This window comes from Hyperolius riggenbachi, chromosome 11 (genome assembly GCF_040937935.1).
Source record: "Hyperolius riggenbachi isolate aHypRig1 chromosome 11, aHypRig1.pri, whole genome shotgun sequence".
Lineage (NCBI taxonomy): Eukaryota > Metazoa > Chordata > Amphibia > Anura > Hyperoliidae > Hyperolius > Hyperolius riggenbachi.
In genome coordinates this window covers 200,578,913-200,603,779 of record NC_090656.1, presented here as the reverse complement: position 1 = coordinate 200,603,779, position 24,867 = coordinate 200,578,913, and the positions used below count along the sequence as shown (strand labels likewise).

The 24,867-nt window shown below is 45.1% G+C and overlaps 1 protein-coding gene across 5 annotated transcripts in view; it reads right to left on the bottom strand.

The window, feature by feature from the left end:
- DENND2B (DENN domain containing 2B) overlaps window positions 1–24,867 on the bottom strand; it is a 314,001-nt gene that overhangs the window by 184,571 nt on the left and 104,563 nt on the right. Inside the window, exon 1 of one of the 5 annotated variants that reach the window (XM_068260335.1) lies at window positions 18,391–18,711. The exons of 3 other annotated variants lie outside the window; for them this stretch is intronic. The gene's annotated coding sequence lies outside the window, so the exon portion shown is untranslated. Of the gene's footprint in view, window positions 1–18,390; window positions 18,712–24,867 lie in introns of those variants that run through there. One more of the 5 variants, XM_068260331.1, reaches the window with a different exon arrangement.

Below are 24,867 nucleotides of genomic sequence, written 5' to 3'. Positions count from 1 at the left end.
CCAAATGTTAATGTGCCCCTCTAACACCACAACCCTAACACTGATTTTCATCCAATTCAATAAAATTATTGAAAAGGATGGTCGATCGGGCTGCTGAATCGATAGATGTATGGCCATCTTTAGGGTCTTTAGTGACAAGGTCTCTAGGGGCTGGTGTTCCCAGCACTGTACAACTGTTACCAGGGGTTTCTTCTGTACCTCAGGGACAGAGTAGTGAAAGCTCTGAATTGTTCAGTTCCCAGCTCTGTACACGTAACCCTCTCCCTCCCCTGTGGGTTTTTTCATTTAGGATAAAATACTCATATTACTTACATACCAAAAAGTACCAATACGTTAATTGGCTGCTCCCAAAAACGGTCATGCTGGGAATACACCATGAGTTATTTTGGCAGATAGATGGCTCGATAGATGATTTCCGACAGGTCCAATCTGATTTCAGTCATAGAAGTAAATGGAAATTGATTGGAAAAATGATCGGCCAGTACATCTGCTGAAAAAACGTATAGGGCCTGATTCACAAAGCGGTGATAACTCAGTTATCACGCCTAAAAGACTTTAGGCGTGATAACCTTTGCACCGCTGAGTTAGCACCGCTTTGTGCTCTTTATGATGCGCAAAGTCCCGCGCGCAAAGTTTTGCGCTCGCAATCGCGCAATTCTGCGCGCAGCGCCCATAGGGTTTAATGGGCGCATCGTGCGCACTGCACCCTGCGCCGCGCAATTGCGCGCGCAAAACTTTGCGCGTGGGAATTTCACGCGAGTTTCATTTTATCACGCCTAAAGTGAGTTTAGGCGTGATAAAGGGCTTTTCACAGGCGTGCAAACACTTTGCACCGCATTGTAAATCAGGCCCATAGTGTATTCCCAGCATTAGACTATGATAGGGGCTGTGACTATGGTAGGGATTAAATTGTGAGCTCCTCTGAGGGACAGTCAGTGACATGACAATATATACTTTGTTCGGCGCTGCAGAAGATGTCTGTGCTGTATACAGTAAATACAAAATAATATTTGTTTGTTGATTAAAAAAAGATGTAGATTTGGATAAGAGGAAATGATGATTAGGCTGCATACAGACTGCTGGATCACACTGTCTGAATGCACCCTGCATTACCTCCTTATGCCTCCTGCTGTCATCTACTGCATCGTCGTCCAGCATCTCCCCCTCTCCCACCACTCCAACAGAATGTGTCACTAGCCTGCAGACTAGTGATGTACAGCCTTGACCACGGCCTGTGCCTGAAGGGTTGAATCCCCATCCCCCAGCCCTTGCACATGTGTGGGGTCTGACAGTGACATAATGGTGTGTAAAAAGATTGATATCTACCATCTAAAATTCTGATTTAGGGTTTGTAGAATTTATACAGCTACATCAAGGTAGATACATGACTATAGAGCTCAGCCTGTCTGATCTAGGAGCCAGCAGTCATCATTAGGAAGGAGAGAAACACAGGGTACCTGCTGGTAAGGTGTGAACAGCCCCTGATAAGAAAGCTTCTGGTGTGCAGTGCTGTCAGAAGATCAGAGCTCCTCCTCTGCACAGCTGGGGCACTTGAAGGGCAGATGTTGTCAGTGAGGGTTGTAGCAGCTCCAGCTGATTGGGTGATCTGTAAAGTGACACTTTCTTATCTGTCTAGACATCAGCTACAAGCCAGAAAGGTCCACCTATCCCTCCTCACCTTTTACTGAGCACTTAGGAAATCTACAGCCTCTAGGAGTTTAACACATGAGCAGTCCTCATAGGTCAAAGGTGAAGAAGCCTAAGAGGTCACAACAAGCACCAGAATATTAAAGGTGTGTAAACAGGTGTGGAATAAGACATGCCCCAAAAAGGACAATATATAGACTAGAGACTATAGATAAGGAGGGGGAAGGGATATCTGCAATTACTAGTCACTTGAAACAGCTTCTAAAGATCAAATAATTCCCTCTGTGACCACAAATGTCAATTTTTCCAAAGAAGATTTACTGGATTGAATCTCTTATTGTATTTGGGAGGAAATATTGCAATACTGTCCAGAAACATATGATTCCATGCAGTTCACCAAGAATCATCAATACTTGTGACTGACTTCCTGTACGCCTGCAAGCAATCTGATTGGACTATCGAATGGTCACCATTTTTCAATAGGTGCAATTGATTTGTTGAAGAGGAACAAAGAAGCACTGTTTACCGCAGGGCTATGGAGTCAGAGTCGAGGAGTCGGAGCAATTTTAAGTACCTGCAGTCGGAGTCGGTAGTTTCATAAGCTGAGGAGTCAGGAGTCGGATAATTCTGTAGAAACTCCACAGCCCTGGTAAGCATTATGCTGGGAATACACGGTTAGATTCTGAGCCATTTAGATGGCTTGATAGATCATTTTCGACACGTCCGTTCTCCCGCCCGATCATTTCGCTGCTCGATTCCACATAAGGAGCGTACACACATACTACTGTAATGGACGAGTCCGTCAGACCCTCCTGCTGGGCGGGCGTTCTGCTGACAGTAGTGCGTATGTACAGTCTGCCGGCAGACTGATAAGGCTGTTTCTGAATGATCCGCTGCCCGCTCAGCGGGAGGGTCTGACGGACCTGTCGTTCATTACAGTAGTGCATGTGTGCGCACCTATAGAGGACAATAAAAAGATAAGATCGAGCGGGAGAATCGAGCGCAAAATCTAACCGTGTATTCCCAGCATTATGCTGGGAATACATGGGTCGATCCGGTGGCCGATTAGCCGACGGATCGACCCCAGCCGCGTCCCCGCTCGTCCACGCGTGGATCGATTGCCGCTTGTCCCCTACGGCGCTTCCTAATCAGCTGCTCGATTCTCTGCCATTGTCCGCCGGCGGAGATCGAGCGGGCGGCAGTCGAGCGGCTTGATCGGGCCAGCTGAATATTATCAGCTGGCCGGATCAGCTGCTCGATACATGGTACAGAAACGTACCTTGTATCCCCAGCATGAGGCTCAACACACACCATACAATCTTGGTTGTTCAATCTTACCGCTTTCATGTAGTATAAGAACTTATCCAATCAATCATGCAAGGTATTTTCAATCTGTTGGCCACTATACTACATAGATTTGGTAAATCTGTACAACCAAGATTGTATGGTGTGTTTTAAGCTTAAAGCCCCGTCTACACTATAAGATGCTGCAGTGATCCGGCGGCTCGATTAGCCGCCGGATCGCCTCTTCCGCGTGCCCACCGCGTCCCCGCTCGCGGCCCGTGCGCCGCATTCGATTCCCCGCTCGTCCCCGCCGGCGCCGCTTATCTTCCGCTCGATTCCCTGCCATTGTCCCCTCGCGGGGAGCAAGCAGGGAATCGGCGGTGCAGAGATCCGTCCTGTCGGATCTTATCAATCGAGTCGCATCAGCGGCTCGATTGATAAGGAGCATCGCGGTCGCATCTACCCGTGTAGATGCGGCTTTAGACTAAAGAGTCGGAGTCAAGGCAATTTTGGGTACCTGGTGTCTGAGGTTTCAGCAACGTCGAAGTTGGATGATTTTTGTACCGACTCCACAGCCCCGGTTTACCGCACAAAAACGCACTGCCATGTAAAGGTAATGAGCTGTTTACATTTCAAAAATGCTGTGCGATCTACAACACAAATGTTACTTTGCGTCATTATGTGTTGCATTGACTGCAGGTTGTAATGCAATTGTGGCATGGTGTAAGTAACCTAATGGAGCATACACATGCAATTTTGATTGGGCAACAGCTGACCCATTTTACACCTTCCAGGCAGTATTATGCCTGGTACACACAAGGCAATTTCCCATCAAATTGATGGTCCAATAAATTATTATCGACAGGTCCGTTCTGATTCACAATCTTTTTTTGATTGATTTTCTGATCACTTCTGTACATAATCAATCAGAAAAGTGTTTGGATTGGACTCAATCTGACGGGAAATTGCATTGTGTGTACCAGGCATTAGAGCTTACTTACACAATCTGCGTTTTCCAACTATCCAAAATCTGTTGGCCCTCATACTACAAGGAAGTTGAAGGGATGGGGTGTCTTGACACCGTAAGGAAAGAAAGACACAGAGACATCGGGAGCCCAGATAGCGTGGTATGTTAGTGGGCAATGATTGGACGTTATAGACAAAAAAGGGCTACTCACAAAGGTGGGCTGCAGCAGTGGCAGCCACCCTCTTGAAGCAGGTGGAAACAATAAGACCGATTCCACTCAGGGTGTCCAGACAGGACTGGATACAGTCGCTCTCTCTGGTAGAAAAGACTGGCTATCACAATGTTGTTCATCATGTGAGGCCAGACTAGACCTCTCTCCAACTATGGTGTGTTGGGGGGTATGTAAGCACAATAAGGGTAAAGAGGCGCCAGGTGTAGATACACTTTTCATATTGTTTAGTTTTATCTACATTTGGGCTCCTCTTTACAGTTATTGTGCTATACAGAAGTGGTAAAATTGGCCAATCAAAATTGGATGTGTGTTCGCACCATTAAGACCAATCAATTTGTATATCAGCAGTAAATGACTGCATACATTTATTGAATAAGAAGGAACACATGGACTCCGGCACTCTCCAAGCAAGTCTTCTTTATTTAGGCCACGATAAACAGGTACAACCAATGCCCCTACTGTCTACAGCATACATTTACTTCTCTGAAGGTACCCACACACTCATCATCGATTTTTCCCATTGATATTCAGCTGGTTCGACCGCTCTGATCGAATCGGCTAGAAATCGATGCAGCAGGCAGTAAGATCGATTGACAGATCAATTTCTGGCCGAATTCAAACCAGACGGAAAATCTAGGTCAATCGGCTGTTGGAGGCACATTGATGGCCCACAGCAATGCATGTGATTGAATGGTGTAATGCTGCATTTCGGTGGATTTTCAATAGATTACATACTGTGTGTATGGGCAGCACGGTGGCGTAGTGGTTAGCGCTCTTGCCTTGCAGTGCTGGGTCCCCGGTACGAATCCCAGCCAGGGCACTATCTGCAAAGAGTTTTGTATGTTCTCTCCGTGTCTGCGTGGGTTTCCTCCGGGCAACCCGGTTTCCTCCCGCATTCCAAAAACATACAGATAAGTTAATTGGCTCCCCCTAAAATTGGCCCTAGACTACAGTACTTACACTACATAATATAGACATATGACAATGGTAGGGATTAGATTGTGAGCTCCTTTGAGGGACAGTTAGTGACAAGATATATATATATATACACTGTACAGCGCTGCGTAATATGTCAGCGCTATATAAATACTAAATAATAATACTGAAATTTATTGGAAATCTGTTCCTAGTGTGTGGCACACGTCAGATACATTCCTGTCAGATTCAACCTGACAGCCATCTGACAGAAATCTATCTGATGGTTGAATCTGCTGGAAATCTATAAGTGTATGGCCACCTTAACACAGCTTACATAATCGAGCCCTGTTGAAACCATGATTTGCAGCACAACTCCTGAGTGTTTGTCCTGTTACTCTGCAGCCTCCCCAGGACTCTCCAGCAGGCCGCTGCTGCAATCCGTAGGAGCCGTATCAGTATCAGATAATGAGAAGGTTACTCCAGAGGGATCTGTGCAGACCTGAGTGAACAAACTTCTCTTCCCAGCGTTCTGTGTAACCAGGAAATACAACACTATAATCGTTATTTGCATTGACAGCATGCCAGAAAGGTGTGACGTCCCGCTCACTTGCTACACGGCCTTCCCCAAAGCATAATCCAGGCCTGAAGAGCTAACGCTCACATTACAGACAGCTGCCCTGTGACTGGGCAAGGCATGCCATACCTCAGCTGTCCTATGAGCCAGTGTGAGACAGGTACAGGACAGGATTATACACTACTTCTCGCTTACAAGGACAGCTTGTAGAGAAACAGGAAAACAGTCTTTCCAATGAAACAGCCAAATGAATATACAAAAGTCCAGATTATTCGTACAAATCATCAATTTACTGTACAGAAATGAAAAGCTAACTTTATGCCTGTTCACCCAAATTCCACGAGGGGGATTTAAAGAGGAACTTCAATGAAAATAATGTAATAAAAAAGTGCTTCATTTTTACAATAATTATATATAAATGATTTAGTCAGGTGTTTGCCCATTGTAAAAGCTTTCCTCTTCTTAATTTATATTCAGACATTTATCACATGTTGACATTTTTACTGCTGGCAGGTGATGTCACTGGAGCGTACATTTGAAATCGGCGCCGGTAGACTTGGGCGCAGGATACAGCGGTATATAGCTGATCCTGCTTCTGCACAAGTCCGGGCCGATTTAATTACTATTCCCCCTCCAGGCCGACATGGATAGTGGGGGAATGAAATAATTCGGCTTCCAGCGATTGCTGGAGGCCGAATTATTATGTTTTTAAGCAACTTCGGCTCCGTCTTCTGACAGAGCCGACGTTACTCACTGAGCGCTGCAATAGGAATGATTCCTATTGAAGTCTATGGAGGCGCCGGCTGCGCCCAAATCTAGCAGCGCTGAAAAGCACTGCTCCGGTCACTGGAAGTAGCTGCTGATTGCTTTTTTGGCAGTTGGAAACGGCTGTAAACAGCTATTTCCCATAATGCAATGAGGTTCACAGACAGGAAACTGCCAAGACCATGGACCTCACAGTTTCCTGTGGGAGTGGTTTCACCACCATAACAGCCATACATAGGCCCCTGATGATCCATTTGTGAAAAGGAATAGCTTTCTCATGTAAAAAGAGGTATCGGCTACTGATTGGGATGAAGTTTACTTCTTGGTTATGTTTTCTCTTTTAGCCTTCTCACTGCAAATCAACCGCTAATGACAAACCAATTCTGACAAAAAGGGTTGCAGGTGACAGGCTGAGGAGACTATAGCCCGGTACACACACAGGAAGACTGTCACCAGACAGGGAGCAGGACTTGAACTTTTGGGTGACAGTGGGGCCAAGACTTTACAGACATGTCACCAGCCTGGAGTGTTGATATGCAGGGAATAGGAGGGCAAGGGAAGAGGCTGGGTGAGGCTGGTTGAGCAGGGAGGACAATGCCTTCAGGCCAGCTCTCGGGCGAGTGGATCTGCCAGGCTGGTTGGTGGCTGAGGAAACAAGGGAGGTTGCGGTCTCTCTGCAGAGGTGGCCTGACCAACCACCTCTGCCAAAAAGCATACAGCACGTGTACAAGGCTTAAAGGAGGCAGCAGGCTAAACATCTTGTGAATTGTAGTGCACCGTGCTGTCCTGTAAGTTCAAAAGACTTATCACAGGTACAGCAGACGAGAGGCAGAGGACAACATTAAAGGTGGCCATACAGTACTCGATATTAAGGCCTGATCTAAGAGAATCAGTGCAGCAACATGGCTGCCCAATTGATCTTTCAATCAATTTACAATAAAAAAAAAAACAGTCAAAAAAATTGATCTGAGATTCTCAAAAAATCTTGGTTGCTAGTGCTCGATCCAATGATCCCTTCAGTGTGACAAAGAGCAATATATACAATGTACATACTGGTGAGAAAGATAATTTATAGATTTTTAGCATCTATTTATTATTGTCATTTCTGGCCATTCCTGCCTGTAGATTACTGGTGTAATCACCACTGAGGCTGGCTCTGAAAACAGCCTGGGTTTGTTTGGGTAGCCACAGGTGGAGGTACACAGCTGTTAAAGCAAAACCTGTCTGGACTGTAATAAGCAGAATGCAAGAATCAGATATAATGGTTGAAGGTCTGTAGATTTTCAAGGAAGTCTGTGGCCCTGTGCCCTGCATTTGCCTTCCTCAACGTATGGAAGAATGATAGCTGGTGCACCCTAAAACTTGTCCTGCTTTCAAATGTTATTTTACAAGCTGGTAGCTGAAATAGGGTTTGGCACAACCCTGAGGCCTGGAACCCACTGAAATCCGCAAACGCTAAACGCAACCGCTAGTGTTTTGTATGAGCGGTTTGCAAGCGGATTCATGCTCGTTTTAGGGAGCGTATTTAAAAAGTGTATTTTATGTGTCAGCGGTTGTGTAGCGTTTAGCGATTCATGTTTTAATCCTGATTGGTCCTCTCAATTACTTTTAATTTTGTTACAGTGTGCTGTAACTTCAAAACGCTAGCAAAACCGCTCCGTTTAGGTTTTGATAAGCGATTCCGCTAGCGTTTGTATACTTAACATTGAAGTGCTAACGCTCCCAAAATGCTGCATGTTCTGCGTTTGCGTTTTTGGGAAACGCAAACGCTCCTGTGGAAGTTGCCCCATCCATTAACATTAGCTGAGCGTTTTGGCAAAACGCTAGCGTATCGCAGCGCTGCCAAAATGCTCACAAAACCGCTTTTGTGGGTTCCAGCCCTTATAGATGAAATTTCTCACTAACGACGGAATGTCACTCTAAGCATTGCATATTTCATGCAGAATCTTAGGGATCTGGATGACAAGCCGGAGTTCCACTTGTTATTCAGCACCCGCCATCCCCTCCTGATATCCCATCTGTATCTGCTGAAGCCCTTCCTGTGTTCTGCAGCGCAGCGGAAACAAGAGAGCAGGTCCAGGCCAGCCAATCCTGGGTCGGCCTCATTGTCCCTGGAAGACAAAAGGCCCACTGTCTGGCCTCTAATCTGTCCCCTTCTCTTCCAGCAGGGACTGACAGACAAGCAGCACTACATAAAAGCCACCAATGAGAGGCCTTCCTTTCAGCAGGCTTAGCGCAGCCATTTTTACCGTCCCCTTTAAAGTTTGTTTGTGTACACATCCTGCCCAGAGGAGAATTCCTGCCTCGCAGGATCATTAGCAGATGCTGCACAGGAATAGGAGGCCGACTTCATTCTGCTCTGATCCTTATCGCTAACCACTTCCAAACTCTTCTATTCTTCCTCAATCCATTGTAATGCATTAACCCCGGCAGACCCAATGCAGATCTGTAACTAACACAGTTCATTCCAAGGCCCTATCTACTCTAGAACTTGTATTTTATATAAAGGACCACTACAGCAAGAACAGTAAGCAGTTAAAATCTGACAGAACTGACAGGTTTTGAGCTAGTACATCTCCTTATGGGAGATTCCCAAGGTTTTCTTTGTTCTCAAAAGCATTTCCTGAACAGCAGTTGCTAAAGCCTAGTACACACATGCAATTTTGATTGACCAATCATTGGTCAATTTTACCACCTCCGTGTAGTATGGGGGTTTACCTATACAACCTGTTCATAGAATTGAAAATCTGTTGGCCCTCATACTACATGGAGGTGGTAAAATTGACCAATGATTGGTCAATCAAAATTGCATGTGTGTACTAGGCTTCAGTCTAACTGCCATAATAATGTACAAGCGAGTAGGGAGGCTGGCTAGCATATTACTATTTTGGCAGTAAGAAACTGCAGTTCAAGAGATGCTTTTGAAAACAAAGAAAACCCAGAGAATCCCCATGAGGAAATGGACCAGTCCAAAACCTGTTAGTTCTGTCTCATTTTAACTACTTACTTTTTTCACTATAGTGGTCCTTTAAAGTGATAAACCATTACATTTATCGCCCTACTCCTATAAATGACTAAGTATCCAAGGGTTATATTTTATATTTCGACATTTACAAAGTAGGTTCAATCTTTTACGGTCTCTAATCAGTGGCAGTCCGTTAAAGCTGGCCATACACTGGCCCGATTTGCCGCCGTTTCGGCAGCAGATTCGATCACTGGGATCGAATCTGCTGCCAATTGTTCGCGCTACACGCCGAATTTCGATCCATTTCGTCCGATCCCGTCGATCGCTCCGTGCGGAAAATTACCGTCGATCACCCGCGGGTAGGGAGCGCGTCGCTAGCAGCGTTCGAGTGCCCGACGACCGACGCAATAGAGCCGCATACATTACCTGCTCCGCCGGCGCGACTACCCCCGGTCACCGCTGCTCCGTGTCCGCGCTGGTCTCCGGCATGCTTCAGTTCCTCCTGCCCGGCAGGAAGTTTAAACAGTAGAGGGCGCTCTACTGTTTAAACTTCCTGCCGGGCAGGAAGAAGTAAAGCATGCTGGACCTGGAGACCAGAGCGGAGAAGACAGCGGAGACCTGGGGACTGGAGTCGCGCCAGCGGAGCAGGTAATGTATGCGGGCATGCGGAGCGGCGGCAGCACAACCACCACCACAACAGATTGTGAACGGTTTCAGGCTGAAATCGGTTCACAATCTGTTTGCAGTAAAGGCAGCCATACGATCCCTCTCTGATCAAATTCGATCAGAGAGGGATCTATCTGTTGGTCGAATCTGATGGCAAATCGACCAGTGTATGGCTACCTTAAGTGTCCCAGAGTTAGAGAAAGGTCCATAGTTCATGTGTTTTATCTCTTCCTGCCCTCAGAAGCTGTATTCTGCCAGGAAAACTTTGATGCTGTAATCTGCTGTATGTTTACTGTAATCAGTGATGTTTACTGTAATCAGTGATGTTTACTATATTCCTGACAAGGTACCGACAAGACAGAAGCTATCACTTCCATGCCGAGACATTAAAGGGACCCTGAACAGTACCTAAAATAAAAAAGGTCACTTACCTGGGGCTTCCTCCAGCCCACCGTAGGCCGCGAGGTCCCCGGCATACTCCTAACTCCTCTCCCGGTCCGGCTGGCTGCTCCGTTACTGGTGACACCCGGGCCCGGTGTAGAGCCGACTCTTCCTGGATCTGGACGCTCCGCATCAGCACACTAGCCTCTACATCTCATCACGGCGGCTGGCGTGACAGTCCTGCGCATGCGCGGTTTTCTAACTCAAAACCACACACGGCAGCTGGACACAGAGAGGAGCCAGGGAGACGCAGGGGAACCTCACGGCCTACGGTGGGCTGGAGGAAGCTCCAGGTAAGTGACATTTTTGATTTTAGGGTACTGCTCAGGGTCCCTTTAACTCTTTCAGGCAGCAAAGTGAAACAGCCTGGTTATTAATATGTTTTGTACTGTATAAATTATCTCATCATGTCACACGTCGCCTCGGGTACACTTTAATGAGACTTTTAATTCAATGAAAACACTGAATAAAAACAAATTCCATCAAAAAGTAGGACCTCTGTTCATTGATTTATATTAGAAGTTGATTGGGAGAGGGGGTCATTTTTATTGATTGGGCATGGAGAAGAAGTGGTGGGGAACTGAGAGACAATCATTACAAAGCTATGAGGGGTGAGGGGGTGCTGATAAATTCCTGGCTTTGCCCCTCTCCAGATGAAATAGAAGTGAGGGCATATGACAGTCTAACATCTCAGTATGTAACTCTGCAAATATCAGGTGTTTGTAGTTCTTGAAGTCATTTTCATTAAATTGCACATGAATTTTATGGTATTTCCTCAGTGGAGCTGTCAGTTTAGACACTGTTGGGTGTTTTTTGAAGCTTGAACAACATTGCAAAATTAGTTCATAGTGATTTAATCTGCATGATTGCTCAATAGAATCAGCTGAGACAAACAATCATGTGGGGGTTGAGGTGTGGGCGTCAGGGTTGCTAGTTGGTTAGCAAGATTGCTTTGAAGAGGTAGAGGCTTTTAGGTTCGATCCTCCCCATCCCCGTGTTTGCGCGGTGGGTTTCCTCCAAGAGCCCTAGGGCCTTTGTCTTAAGTCAGGCATGTCCAAAGTCCGGCCCAGGGGCCAAATGCGGCCCGCCAAGCCTTTTCTGGTGGCCCCCAAATCTCTCAGTTGTTATTTCCATGTGGTCCACAGGCCGTAGCTGCATTTCCACATGCAGGGTCCACCTTGTGTTGCTGCTCTATTCCCCTTTATTCGCCTGTAGGTTAACAGTCACCACTGTACCAGTAGCAGCCGCTAACCAGCAGCCGTCACTATGCCAGCAACCGTAACAGCCACTGATTAGCAGCTGCCACTGTGCTAGCTGCACACATATAGGAGTTATTTCCAGTGGAAATCAGCAAAAAATGGTGTTCAATTTTGCTAGTTCGGCCCCCTAGCACCCTCAAGAACGGCGATATGGCCCTTGGCCTAAAAAGTTTGGAGACCCCCGCAAGCAAGAAAATACTCAGAATAACTTGGCAGTACTTTTCACTTACTTGTTGGTACTTTTTCAATTGCAGAGTTCTGAAAAATGATTTTAAACAGAAGATGGATAATTTCCTAGGAGAAAACTTAGGAGAAAAAGTGCATTGGGTAAGGCCATAGTTTCTTCCCATATCCCCAAAACACACCGGTTAGCTACAAAACTGGCACTAAACTGCAATGGGGCATCCAATTATCAATCCAATTAGGAAAACAGTTAAGATGCTAATACAATGCTCAATTTTCCACCAATCGGTTAAGCGATCAACTGGGCGATCAGCAACAGGGTGGTTAATGAAAAGTTGACCGACTAGTGGCCCACATGCTACAAACGAGGGCCTATGCAATTCTCCTTCACTAATCAAGCTGAACAATGTTGTGCCTCCATGCTCTGAAACCAAAAATCGATTCAGTGTCAATTGAAATCATGTGAACAGTATCAGGTTCCTTCCCGATCAACCAATAATTTTCATCCTGCCTGATCGAGTAAATATGTTGATTTGACCAGATATCAGTCAATTTCCATCGATCAAGCAGAATGGAACATAATCAATTATCCCCTAATCTTATAAAATGCTCAAATGGAATGGTCAATCAAGCAGGAAAATTAAGTTACCGTATTGTTCAGACTATAAGACGCTCCTGACCATAAGACACACCTGGGTTTAGAGGACAAAAACCAGGGGAAAAAAAATATACTAAACCTTGTGCATCTATGGTGAGGGGGCATCTTGTAGATTATGCTCCCTTTGTACCTCATGCCCCCTTGTACCTCTTGTGTCTCCCTGTGTCCGCCTCTGCCCTCCTTGTGTCCTCCTCTGTCCCTCGTGTCCACCTCTGTCCTCCATGTGTCCCCCTGTGTCCTCCTCTGCATGGCCACAGCACAGGGAGTCCCTGACATTGCGGCAGGTTGGTTGGTATTGGCAGGCGTTCACAAGTCAGGCACTCCCTGCATTTGGACTATGAGACGCAGTGACATTTTTCCCCCGCTTTTGGGGGAGAAAAAGTGAGTCTTGTAGTCCAAAAAATACAGTGTGTATGGGCAACTTTAGTTATGTGAACTGATTTGTGTTCTCTGTATAGTTCTGTGTAATAAATTGATGCTTTACATTTACAAATACTGAAAACAATGTGTGTGGACAGCTTCTGGGTTGATCACGATCCAAGTGCAGCAAGCGGTGACAGGTGTGATTGTCACAACCTCAACTACTCAGAAGCAATCATTTCCATGACTCTGCCATGAACAGTAGAATCACCTGAGCTCTAAAACATGCAAACTCTTCTTGCTATAAAAAAATGGGAAAGCTCCAAACACTCCGCCTCCTCTGTCTCCTGATATGAGGACAGAGGAAGTTTCAGGTACAGACAGCTAACAGTGTCCTCCAAAGCAACTGTCAGTGATGGAGACCACTAATAATCCTTTATTTTCTGTGCAACTCGTACCACCCCAGAAGCAATAAAAGCCTGACTCTGGGAAAACATTATTGTAGTTTTAGACGGTGTGGAATGTGTGGAGTGTGGATTTTACTGTTGTCTTTGTCACCACTGAGAAGATTTTCTTTCAGGGACAGAGATGATGACAAAACATTTCTTATTGCATCATGGTCCCTATTAAAGTGACACTGAAGCGGGAAAAAAAAACTTATGATATAATGAATTGTATGTGCAGTACGGATAATTAATAGAACATTAGTAGCAAAGAAAAGAGTCTCATATTTTTATTTTCAGTTATATAGCTTTTTTTTTTTTTTTGCATCATTCTCCAATATTTGCACACTGCATTTATAACTATGAAACAGAGAAGAGCTAATGAACGTCTCTGCAGTAAAATCTTATCTGAAGTTGTCTATCACTGCTTCTATGATGTAAATAGCACTGCTCTCTGACTAAATTAGTTGGAGAGCTCAGAGAAGCTTTTTTGCATAGATATCAAGAGAAGTTTCTCAGCTATTCCTGTACTGGATTGTTCTTGCAACAATATGAGACTCATATCTGTGCTACTGTTCTCTTTCCTAGCTGTACCACACATACAATTCATTATATCGTGTATTTTCACTTCAGATTCCCTTTAAAGCCATTGACGTGTGTAGGTGGGATTAAGGGTCAGTACATAACAAAAAATGGACATCTGTATGGGGCGGATCTTTTCATGTGACCATTATGCTTGGAATACACCATGCGTTTTTCCAGCAGATAGATGGTTCGGTAGATAATTTCCGACATGTCAGATCTTACGTTTGATCGTTTTACCGCTCGATTTCAGGGATGGTCGTAGTCAGCCAACTTCGCTGGAACTACGCGTAGTTTTACGCATTTACGCTTTGCCAAACTACGGCTTCGAAATCAGATATTCGCTTCATATGCATTTTGTATACCACACGTTAAAATACGCAATTACGGGTAGTGCAAAGCGTAGTGTATGCGGATGCTTATGCCCGTATGCAGAAAATTTTACGCATTAATTCCTTTGTAAATGCTTATACCGGGAACTCTTCTATGCGTACATTCCCCTTTCCAATGCGTTAGTTTGTAAGCATACAATCGCACACGGAAAAATAGACGCGAGTAACGCATTCGTAGTTCACTACGCAATACACACGTTAACTACGCATAGTGGGCGTAAGCTATGCATAACGGTACTTTGCTACGTGTATATTCGTAAGCGTAGTTTTGAAACTTCACCTACGAACTACGATGCGTAGATGCAAACTACGATGCGTAAATTCGCACTGGCGTAGTTTCTGCTCATCCCTGCTCGATTTCTCATAGAAGTGAATTTATGTATTTATTTATTGTATTTATAAAGTGGCAACATATTACGCAGTGCTGAAGTGAATGGAAAAAGATAAGAAAAACAAGCGGATGATAAAAGAGTGGAAAATCGAGTGGCAAAATCGATCGAGCAGAGAATGGAACTGAAAAAATGCATCGTGTATTCCCAGCATTAGGACAAGTCACGTCACCTCCATCAGGTCACCATATGGCCACTGCCACAGATCAGGTCACCATCATACGCCAATAGCCGCTCAGCCACCATTATAAAGTCTGAACTGATAAGCTGTGTGATGACTATTGGTGCAGGGTAATGAGTTGTCACCTGTTCTTGGCCTAGCCCTGGAGAGATATACGACTACGCAGCCACACAATGCTCATCACATCATTGCCAATATGTTGGGTCCTCTTTGCCACAGGCTTCATTCATTCCCAGCTGTCTAACATGGGCAATAATAGTGCTGTGTTGGGAACGGTGGTCAGACGATTTGTTTTTTGTTGTTTGCTTCCAATAACTTTTGTTGCAAAACTTTATGGTGCTTGTATGAGTATAAAGGCTGAAACAGACTTAAGTCTATTAAAAAAAATTGTTGTTACACTATATAGATGTAGTAAAATCCCCTAAAAATAGCTTGACCAGATTACTGCGCGCGTGGCAACCATGGGACGCAATGCTAATTGATTGTATACATGCCCATCCCACAGTTACCCTCTTCCCTTGTTAGGCCTGGTACACACCATGCAATTTTCATTGCAGATTGGGAAAATGATTGGATCGGGGGAAAAAATGTACAGCCTACTGATGATCAGCGACTGATTCCAAGCTCAAAATCGATCTCTTTCTTGATTGGAAGGAGATAGGACATGCTGGAAAATGTCTACTGAAATAGCAGCTATCATTCTCTGTGTACACACTACAATGAGTTCTGGGTCACCATGAGCTTGCTGGTTAGTCTGTGCCTGTGTATGTAGGGGATGACTCCTGGTGATCGTTCCTCCAACCGTCAAGGTTCTGAAATGAGAGGGACCAGGAGCCCGATAACGTAGTATCGTCAAGAAAATGGATAAAAGTAGAGTAGTACAATATACCCACAAGAGAGGGATGCACTCCTGCAACCACCAACCTAGCTTACGGAAATTTACCATACCCATTCGGTATTCCAGATTCACTAGGCAGGTGCTGGTTGGTCGCGCTCCTTGAATGATTGGACACGTAGTGTCCAATACACTACCCCAAAGGATTAAATATAAAAACTTGTAGGAGGAGCCCAAACAGAAGGTATAGGAATAATTCATTCTCACCTCTATCAATGAACAAACCATATAGGTAGAAGTAATTTTAACCACCCTGGCGTTCTGATTAAATCGCCAGGGTGGCTGCGGGAGGGTTTTTTTTAAATTAAAAAAAAACTATTTCATGCAGCCAACTGAAAGTTGGCTGCATGAAAGCCCACTAGAGGGCGCTCCGGAGGCGATCTTCCGATCGCCTCCGGCGCCCAGAATAAACAAGGAAGGCCGCAATGAGCGGCCTTCCTTGTTTCGCTTATATCGTCGCCATAGCGACGAGCGGAGTGACGTCATCGACGTCAGCCGACGTCCTGACGTCAGCCGCCTCCGATCCAGCCCTTAGCGCTGGCCGGAACTTTTTGTTCCGGCTACGCTGGGCTCAGGCGGCTAGGGGGGCCCTCTTTCGCCGCTGCTCGCGGCGAATCGCCGCAGAGCGGCGGCGATCAGGCAGCACACGCGGCTGGCAAAGTGCCGGCTGCGTGTGCTGCTTTTTATTTCGTTAAAATCGGCCCAGCAGGGCCTGAGCGGCAGCCGCTGGCGGTGTTGGACGAGCTGAGCTCGTCCAGACCGCTCAGCTGGTTAATGATACACAAAAGGACAACACGTTTCACGGGTACTGGCCCGCTTCCTCTGGTCAACATAAAATTCCTAAGTCAGTAGCAGTCGCGGGTGTGAGCGCCTATTTCACCTCGTTCTGTGTGTATGTCCTTTCCATTCATTTTCATCGCTATCCAATTGGAAAAATTATCATAAATCTGATCAGAATTTGAAAAAAAATCACATACATGTGAATGCTAGCTTTTTTTTATATCCGATCAATGTCAGATCTGAATATCGATCTGATCACTCGCTCGAATAGGATCTGAAGTGAATCTTGCTTGGTGTGTGTCAGGCTTTACAGAATTCCGCCACTGACAACCTATGCTGCATTCCTTACCTCCTAACAGCAAGCTTTTCCCAACTTTTAAAGGGGAAGTAGCTTCAAACACAGGAACCAGACTGTCAAAAAGATCAAGTATCAAAAAAAAGGAAATTCTGCTCCCTCCCCCCATCCCAAAAAAGGGTCCCCACGTTTTGTTAAGCCGCGTCCTTTGTATGCAGACCCCCTGCCCGTCTCTGCGACTTCTCATTTCAGTCTGATACAAAAAATAGACTTTTCCCCCCTTTCTAGGTTGCAGTGTGTGAAGCAAGACAAAACACAGCATGGACATTCCTGCAAATAATACCCATATCATGTCCTGAAACAATCGTCGGGGTGGATATTTTAGGAATCTCTGAAAACATTTCACCCCTGAAGAGCATCCACAAACTAAGCGGCTAGAGGAGGGAAGAAAGCCTCTCAAAGCGTTCAATAAAGAGATCTTTTTTGGGACATCTTGTTAAATCTAATTCCGTCTCATTTAGCTAATCCTCCTAGCTGGAGAAAAATAAGGCTTGTTGCCACAATCCAATTGCAATCTCTGCTTGCCTAAAAGGTTTATCTCCAACATAGATCCAAACATCCACAGGATGACATCAGCGCTGCAATGTGTAACCGACTTACCAGTTAACCCTGTCTGCAGCCCATGACAGGTCAGTGACAACCTGTAAGAGATCTACCCACCGTGGGTCAAAACGAGCAACTATATGGGTATACTTCATAGAAAGATATACTCAAAGCAGCACAGGCATGGTAAACTTGTAAAAGCAAAACTTCACAAAGCGCCAAGACATCACAACACCCCAAAATCAACCTCAGAAACGTTCACCAGGAAAATACAATAGGGTGATGTGACAACAGGGACATGTAAAGAAATAAGGGTGAATGTTTCAGGTTCCATAGACTCATTATACATGATACAGCCAAACCTCTCTTAAATTTGCAACGCCCAAAATGAATATTATTGAGGTAGGTGACCTGGAGGGTGATATAAAGATAAGGAGGTTGTTTTGGGTTGGATAGAATACTCCGTATGCAACATGAAAAGTTGCTAACAAATACAAAGTCTGCCCCTGGGAATACTTCTTTAGGGAAATACTGTTTGATGAAGTGACAACTGAGGGGGGTTCAGAGATGAAAGGTTGTGCCAGCGCTGGATTTAAAACACAAAATAAAACACAACATAACAGCAGTAAAAGTTACATAAGAGACAGATAATGACTCTCAGTCCAGTTCCATTTAGGACTGTTGCTTGCAGAAGTGACCTCAGAGAGGAATTACAGAGATAAAGGGCTTGTTTAGGAGCTGAATGGGGTGATTGTACGTAAACAGAACACAGCAAACTTTAATGTAACAGAAGTCAGTCTCAGAACAGTCCTTTCGGAAAGACTGTGGAAGTACAGTATGTCTTACTAGAGTAGTAGAGCCAGAAGGACGGAGGGTTGTGAGACTGTTAGAAGTGATTTTTAATTCATTACCTCCAGGCTGGAGATCCCGAGTCTCGGATCCATGCTCATCTTTGTATTTCCCACACAAACGTTTGTCCTATGGCTGTGGAGGGCCTGTGGAATCAGAGGCTGGGGGGCTGCTGGGGTTGGATGTCCTCCACCATCTGCCTGCTGTGACCTCTCAGGACTGAGTGGATGATTCCCAGGGTTTAGAGCTGGGACCTGGTGAGGAGTTGGAGCTGTGTATTGTGTCCTCTTCCCCCTGTGTGTGTGTGTGTGTGTGTGTGTGTGTGAGTGAGTGAGTGCGTGTGTCGTCAGCCCCCACCCAGCAGCGGCAGGAGAGGCAGCCGGCAGAGAATGGCTCCTCCGCCCTCTCACTTCTCCAGCATGGAGGGGAGGATGGGGTCACAGGCTGGCTGGGCAGGGACAGAGGACAATGGGACCTTCTCTGGCCACACACTCTCTGAATGCCTCATAAACTCTCACAGTGACACAAGAGGGTAAAGGCTGTCACACAATCCCAGGGATTGAAAGACAATGCTGATCTCAATCCACAAAATCCCACCAAAATACAGAGAGAACCGATTAAAGGATTGCAAAGCACCTGGATTCTGATTGTATGGATTGATGCCTAGTATCTCAGTACTCTATGCAAAAAAGCACAGCTGAAGAGTTTACAATCATGGCCTGATCAACTTTAGCTTTGTAATCAGTTATGCTAGGTACACACCATGCAATTTCCCATCAGATAGATGGGTTGATCATTTCCGATAGATCCAATCGCATTTCCTATCGTTTTTCTGATCGATTTTCTGATCACTTCTATACAATTCGATCAGAAAAACCATCAGAGATCAGACATGTCGGAAATTATCTATTCGACCCATCTATCTGACGGGATATTGCATGGTGTACCATCTACACGGTACACACCCAAACTCTATTGCAAAATCTATCGCAATCCGATTGGACCGGTTGGAAATTATCTAATAGCTCTAAGTAACAGATCCCATCTGACGGAAAATTGTACCATGTAGATGAGGCTTTAGGGGCCATTAGACTGGGGATCACAAAATGCTAGCAATTAGCGCTGGTGTTGTGCGGCAGCGATTTTCGCTGTAAAATGCATGTCTTTTTTCTGTACATTTTTGAGCGATTGTGATTAGCGCTTTTTTACACATTGCAACCGCGATCGCACAAAATTCACAAAACAGCAATGCATACACCGCCAGTGTTCTCCCAAGAATTTTTGTCCAGCCGGGTGGCCTGAAATAGTAGCCGGGTGGCATGAAAAAGCAGCCGGGTGGGGCGAGATGAAAATGCAGGGCAACTCTGCTTACAGCATAGGAGGGGGTGAGGAGGTGAGCCGATGACAGTCGGGTGGACACCAAATCTAGCCGGGTGGAGCACCCGGCTAAAAGAGCCTGGGGAGAACACTGACCGCGTTTGCATTTACCGCGAATCGTCGACGATCGTGGCAGTGAGATCACCTTACATCGATTCGGCTAGACCAGTTTGCAATGGCATAACGCTTAGGAGGTTAAGGTGGCTATACACTTATAGATTGGCTGGAAAGTGTAATGGCTAAGGGCTCTGCCTCTGACATGGGAGACCTGGGTTCGAATCTCGGCTCTGTCTGTTCAGTAAGCCAGCACCTATTCAGTAGGAGACCTTAGGCAAGTCTCCCTAACACTGCTACTGCCTATAGAGCGCGTCCTAGTGGCTGCAGCTCTGGCGCTTTGAGTCCGCCAGGAGAAAAGCGCTATATAAGTGTTTGACTTTTAGATTTGTAGCAGATTCGACTATCAGATAGATTTTTGTCAGCTGCCTGTCAAGTCGCATCTGACAGGAATCTACAGTATCTGATGTGTGCCACACGCTAGGAACAGATTTCCAATAGATTTCAGAATTAAATCTATTGGAAATCAATCCAAATGCATTATTGGACCATTAGATCCAATGCAACTCTATGGGCCATCACTACTCCTGACACACACCCCTCATATTTGATATCTGAGGATTTTGTGAAGTTGCACTGAATGTGGATATGCATTCTGTTTCTTGACGTGCCCTATGGGCATGGAGAGACCGGGCAAAACAGGAATTGTGCCAAAATGTCTCTCTGTGCAAGGGGAACTGCCCCTATTCAAATTGCACTGGGCTGGACCTGAACATGTAAATAATAACCGCTCCCAACTACAGTGAGGGTTAAAACACAATGACACACTGAGCTCAGGGTCCTGTACTTCAAAATACCATCGATCGATGACCCGCTAGGACACGGGCTAACTCGCCATCTTGGGCTACTTCTTACAAAGACTCTGTGGCTTAAACGGACTTCTAATAACGGTATTTTGAACTGTATTATAAAACATTCTATTTCCTTTTCATCTCTACCCTTTTCTATCAACCCAATCTGTTCTGACAGGTATATTTATCTGTTGGTTGTAAAGTATATTTGTGTAAACAGTTTTAGAATAAAACTAAAGAGTGTATAATTCAGTCTTGTGCCTATTCAGGTAATGTGATTGTTGCTACAAAGAATCTGTCCTCCGAAGAGTCATTCTACTGCACTGTTTATTCTTTCTTATAAATTGTCGTTATGCTCGTTAGGTTTGCAAATAACCGCTTCTTCCTTCTAGGAATAGCTAGTGGAAGACCTTTTCCTCCCTTCAAATCGAAAGAGTGGTGAAATTACAGTGAAATTACTCGATTCCCACCGTGAAATCGATATTTGTATTTTACCTATTGTACCTACAATCGAGATTGTACATGTATGGGCACCATCAACCAATCTTAACCATTTACTGTGCCCACAGTGGATTTGCCTCCAGAAGTCTCTAGTGCATGAGACCTGCAGGGCAGCTGTGGCCTAGTAATACGGGATTGGTAGGTGGTTGTCAAATTACATTGTCGGCAGAGGTGCGACCAATCTTTAACGTCAGTCTGGTCACCGTATTTCAAGCCATCGGATGTGACTATTCCCCGAATGGTAACGGTAGCAGATTAGACGGAATTGGCACGCTTTGTAATGTTATCATCTGCATTCCAGCAACCAGTCTTTTTAACGTCAGTTAGACGGGACCGCGGTGCTGAATTGTCACAGGCCCTATTTCATCTTAATTCTCTTCTGGTCACTAGCATTTCCCCCATTTGCATCTTCTCTCTTGCTAAAGTCATCTTCATTGCCAGCATGAGCTCATCAGCAAAGATGATTGGGGTAAAGAGTTCATTTTCTGACTGACATCAGGAAGTGAAAACAACATAGCAACACAAAAGCGCTTAAAAAAGCGCTTGTCTAAGCGCAAATCGCTCTGAAAGCACTTAGAAAAGCGATTTCAAGATCGCTCCATGAATCGTTCAGCACTTGCGACAGTTCGGGCGATTTATAATGTGAACAAGGCTTTAGGGAAAAATTCTGGCTTCTGCTATTTTTTCACTTGGAAAATGTTTATCTGATAACTTTATTCAAGAGGCACCTGTCAGGTGCTGGAGACGTAAAACTGGCCAATTAAAACTGGATGTGTGTACAGACCCTACACACCTTCAACTTTGATTTGCCAATCACTAGCCAGTTTTACCACCTCCATGTAGTATGAGGGTCAACAGATAACAGGGTTTTCTCCATGCTGGGATAGATAATGATGTGTTGGTTGAACGTCTCCCCTCACTGCCCTCATATATGTATACACTACAAACATCCGCTTGTGAATTTGCATGCGTATGCAAATTGTTTTTTCATGCGAATTTACATGCATAATTTTTTACCCCCAATGTTCCCATCGCTATACATCACTATTGTCATCCGCACGCGAAAACTTGTACACTGCGTGGAAAATTGTTACAGAGGCGGACAGGGTTTTTTTTTTGCCTACAGGGTGAAGCGAACTTTGCCTTTAATGGAAACAGGCCCATATTAACATAACCACTCATTTCAAAAAGAAAAAAAAAAACAGTGTAATAGTGACATACACAAAGCTAATCAATACATGGAGAGTCCTACACCAATTATCACAAAGCCTCTGAAGAAGCTGTCAGCAATTCATATTAGGCTGGGAGACGAAGCCTCTGCTCATCTGTACATTGGCTGTACATGCAAAAAGGTGATCTGCTGCTTCTATAGCTCTAATCAGAGAAGAGATCATATCAGCTGACAGTCACGCAAGTCAGGCTCCACCCCCCCCCACCTCCCACTGATCTCTCTATCAGTGTGATCCCCAAGTTTAGGAACCATCAAAACATCAAAAAAATGATTGGCCGCATAGGAATTTTTCTGCAAATACTGCAATGCCCGCCGCACTCTCCTCCCGCCCAACCACAACCACCCTCCAGAGTGTATAACTTTCATTGCCAGGCTGCAGAGTATCAAACAATATGATCAGAAAAACAATAGTTTCAGCGAGAGAAACTGCCCTTTACTTATACAAATTATATAAATGGTTGATTAAATATTGGGTCACTTTAACTTCGGTAACATTTAGTTGGGAGGTAACCAGAAAAATATTGTTTCCTTGTTTTGCATATTTTCCTGAGAGCGTAAGAAAGGAAACTGACATTTCTATAACTGTAATGCTGACAGAAGAACTATATGTCATAAAAAAACTTTTCTAAACTGTAATAAAACAATGAACAATATATTAAATGCAGAAGTCAAGGCAGCCTAAAATATACTTCTTACAGATAATCCTCTCTTGTACTAGAAGCATCATTTCTGCAAATGATCATTCCGAGAAACTTAAGGTGCCCATACATCTAGCAATGTATTGGCAGATCGACCAAGAGAGATCTCTCGCTGATCGATTCTGATTTTAGAGAAATCTGTTGGCTGCCCATATACCGCATTAAATCTTTTGGGAATCAGCCTTGTGATGCCGCCTACACAACCTGGCCGGCCGCTATCCCCCATATGATAACTTCAAAGAATGGGGCGGCACCACCAGGTTTAGTTTTATAGCTCTGTTATTGTGAAAAGCAAGGCTGCAGTGGCAGTGATGCCCTTTCTCAAACAGCAAATAGTCAGCTATTCTGCCCGAAACAGCAGTCTGTCACTGCAGCCCTGCTTTTCACAATAAAAGAGCTATAAAACTCATCCAGGTGGTGACGACCCATTCTTCGAAGTTGACTGGTGTACCCCTGGAGGCGCTGCTTGACACCACTCTCGACAAACAAACTGACACCACTCACAGTGGTGTACGAGGCTACATGGGCACTCTGACTGGCCTGTGTCTAAGCAGCTCTCTCATGGCCAGCTCTGTGTTTTACATGTGCTACATACGGTAGCTCTTCTCTTGGATTGGACCAGACAGGCTAGCCTTCACTCCACACGCTTACCCCCAGAATTTCAGAGACAAACTATCAATTACTCTTCTACACTAGAGCACTGAAAGTGTACCTGAGGTGACAAATGATATGAACATGTGTATGCAATCTTCAAGACAAAAGGTAAAAAGAGTGGCACTTACTCACAAAGGGGAAAGAGTGCCCAGGCCTCAAACAATCATCACACCTCCGGATCCAAGTAGTCAAAAACAAGATGGAGGCCGGCACTTCCAAAAGTACAAACATTTTTTTACTTAAGCATCTGTTAAAAGAAGTGGCTATGCGGCGTCATCCCGCTGTTTCAGGTCTTCAGCCTTTCATCAAGCTGATACAACCACAAAGTGAATGACATACAAGTTACACTTATATAGTGATCACCCACACCCTCAACCAATAGATTCAAACTTACTGCAGCCAATCAGCTTACCCGGATTTGTGCGTAGGACCTGAGTGAAAACAGGCTCCCCAGTATGTAAAACACCGTCTCAATACACTGTGCACAAGTCATGCAGCGCTCCACGCTATCCTGGCCCCGCCCATCGTGTTTCCATTCGCCAAACAGTTCTGCAGGACTGTTTGGCGAATGGAGACACGATGGCGCCGCATAGCCACTTCTTTTGACAGATGCTTCAATAAAAGAGCTTTTTGTACTTTTGGAAGTGCCGGCCTCCATCTTGTTTATGAACATGTGTATGTACAGTGCTAAACTAGGCTGTGTTTCTTTTTTTTCTTTTACTTCCTGAAAGAGTTAACCTTCAGGCAAGCAAGTGACGGCTCTTTACAGCATAACCTTCACTGATAAGGAATTACAGCCATAAAACTTTTCCTGGAAGAGAGCAGGGGAGCAGGGGGTAGATTAAAAAAAAGGTAAATTGTTCGTGTATTTTAACTCTGGGACACTTCATAGACTGGCGTTGAGCAAAGAAAATAAAACATTTAAGTGTACCTGATTTGGTACACTGGCCCTTATTTATACTTACCTAGGGCTTCCTCCAGCCCCATGAGCATCGTGGCCTCCCTCTCCGTCCTCTTTGGCCCCTCCACTCTGGCCCTACAACTCCCGGTAATCTGGTCAGTTGTCCCCAGTCGTGGGCTTCTGGGTATGCGTGGCTTGGCTGTGCGTGCCCCACCGCACTCACGCCCCGAGGGCACATGCGCACAAGCTTGCGACTGCCCGGATCACCTGGA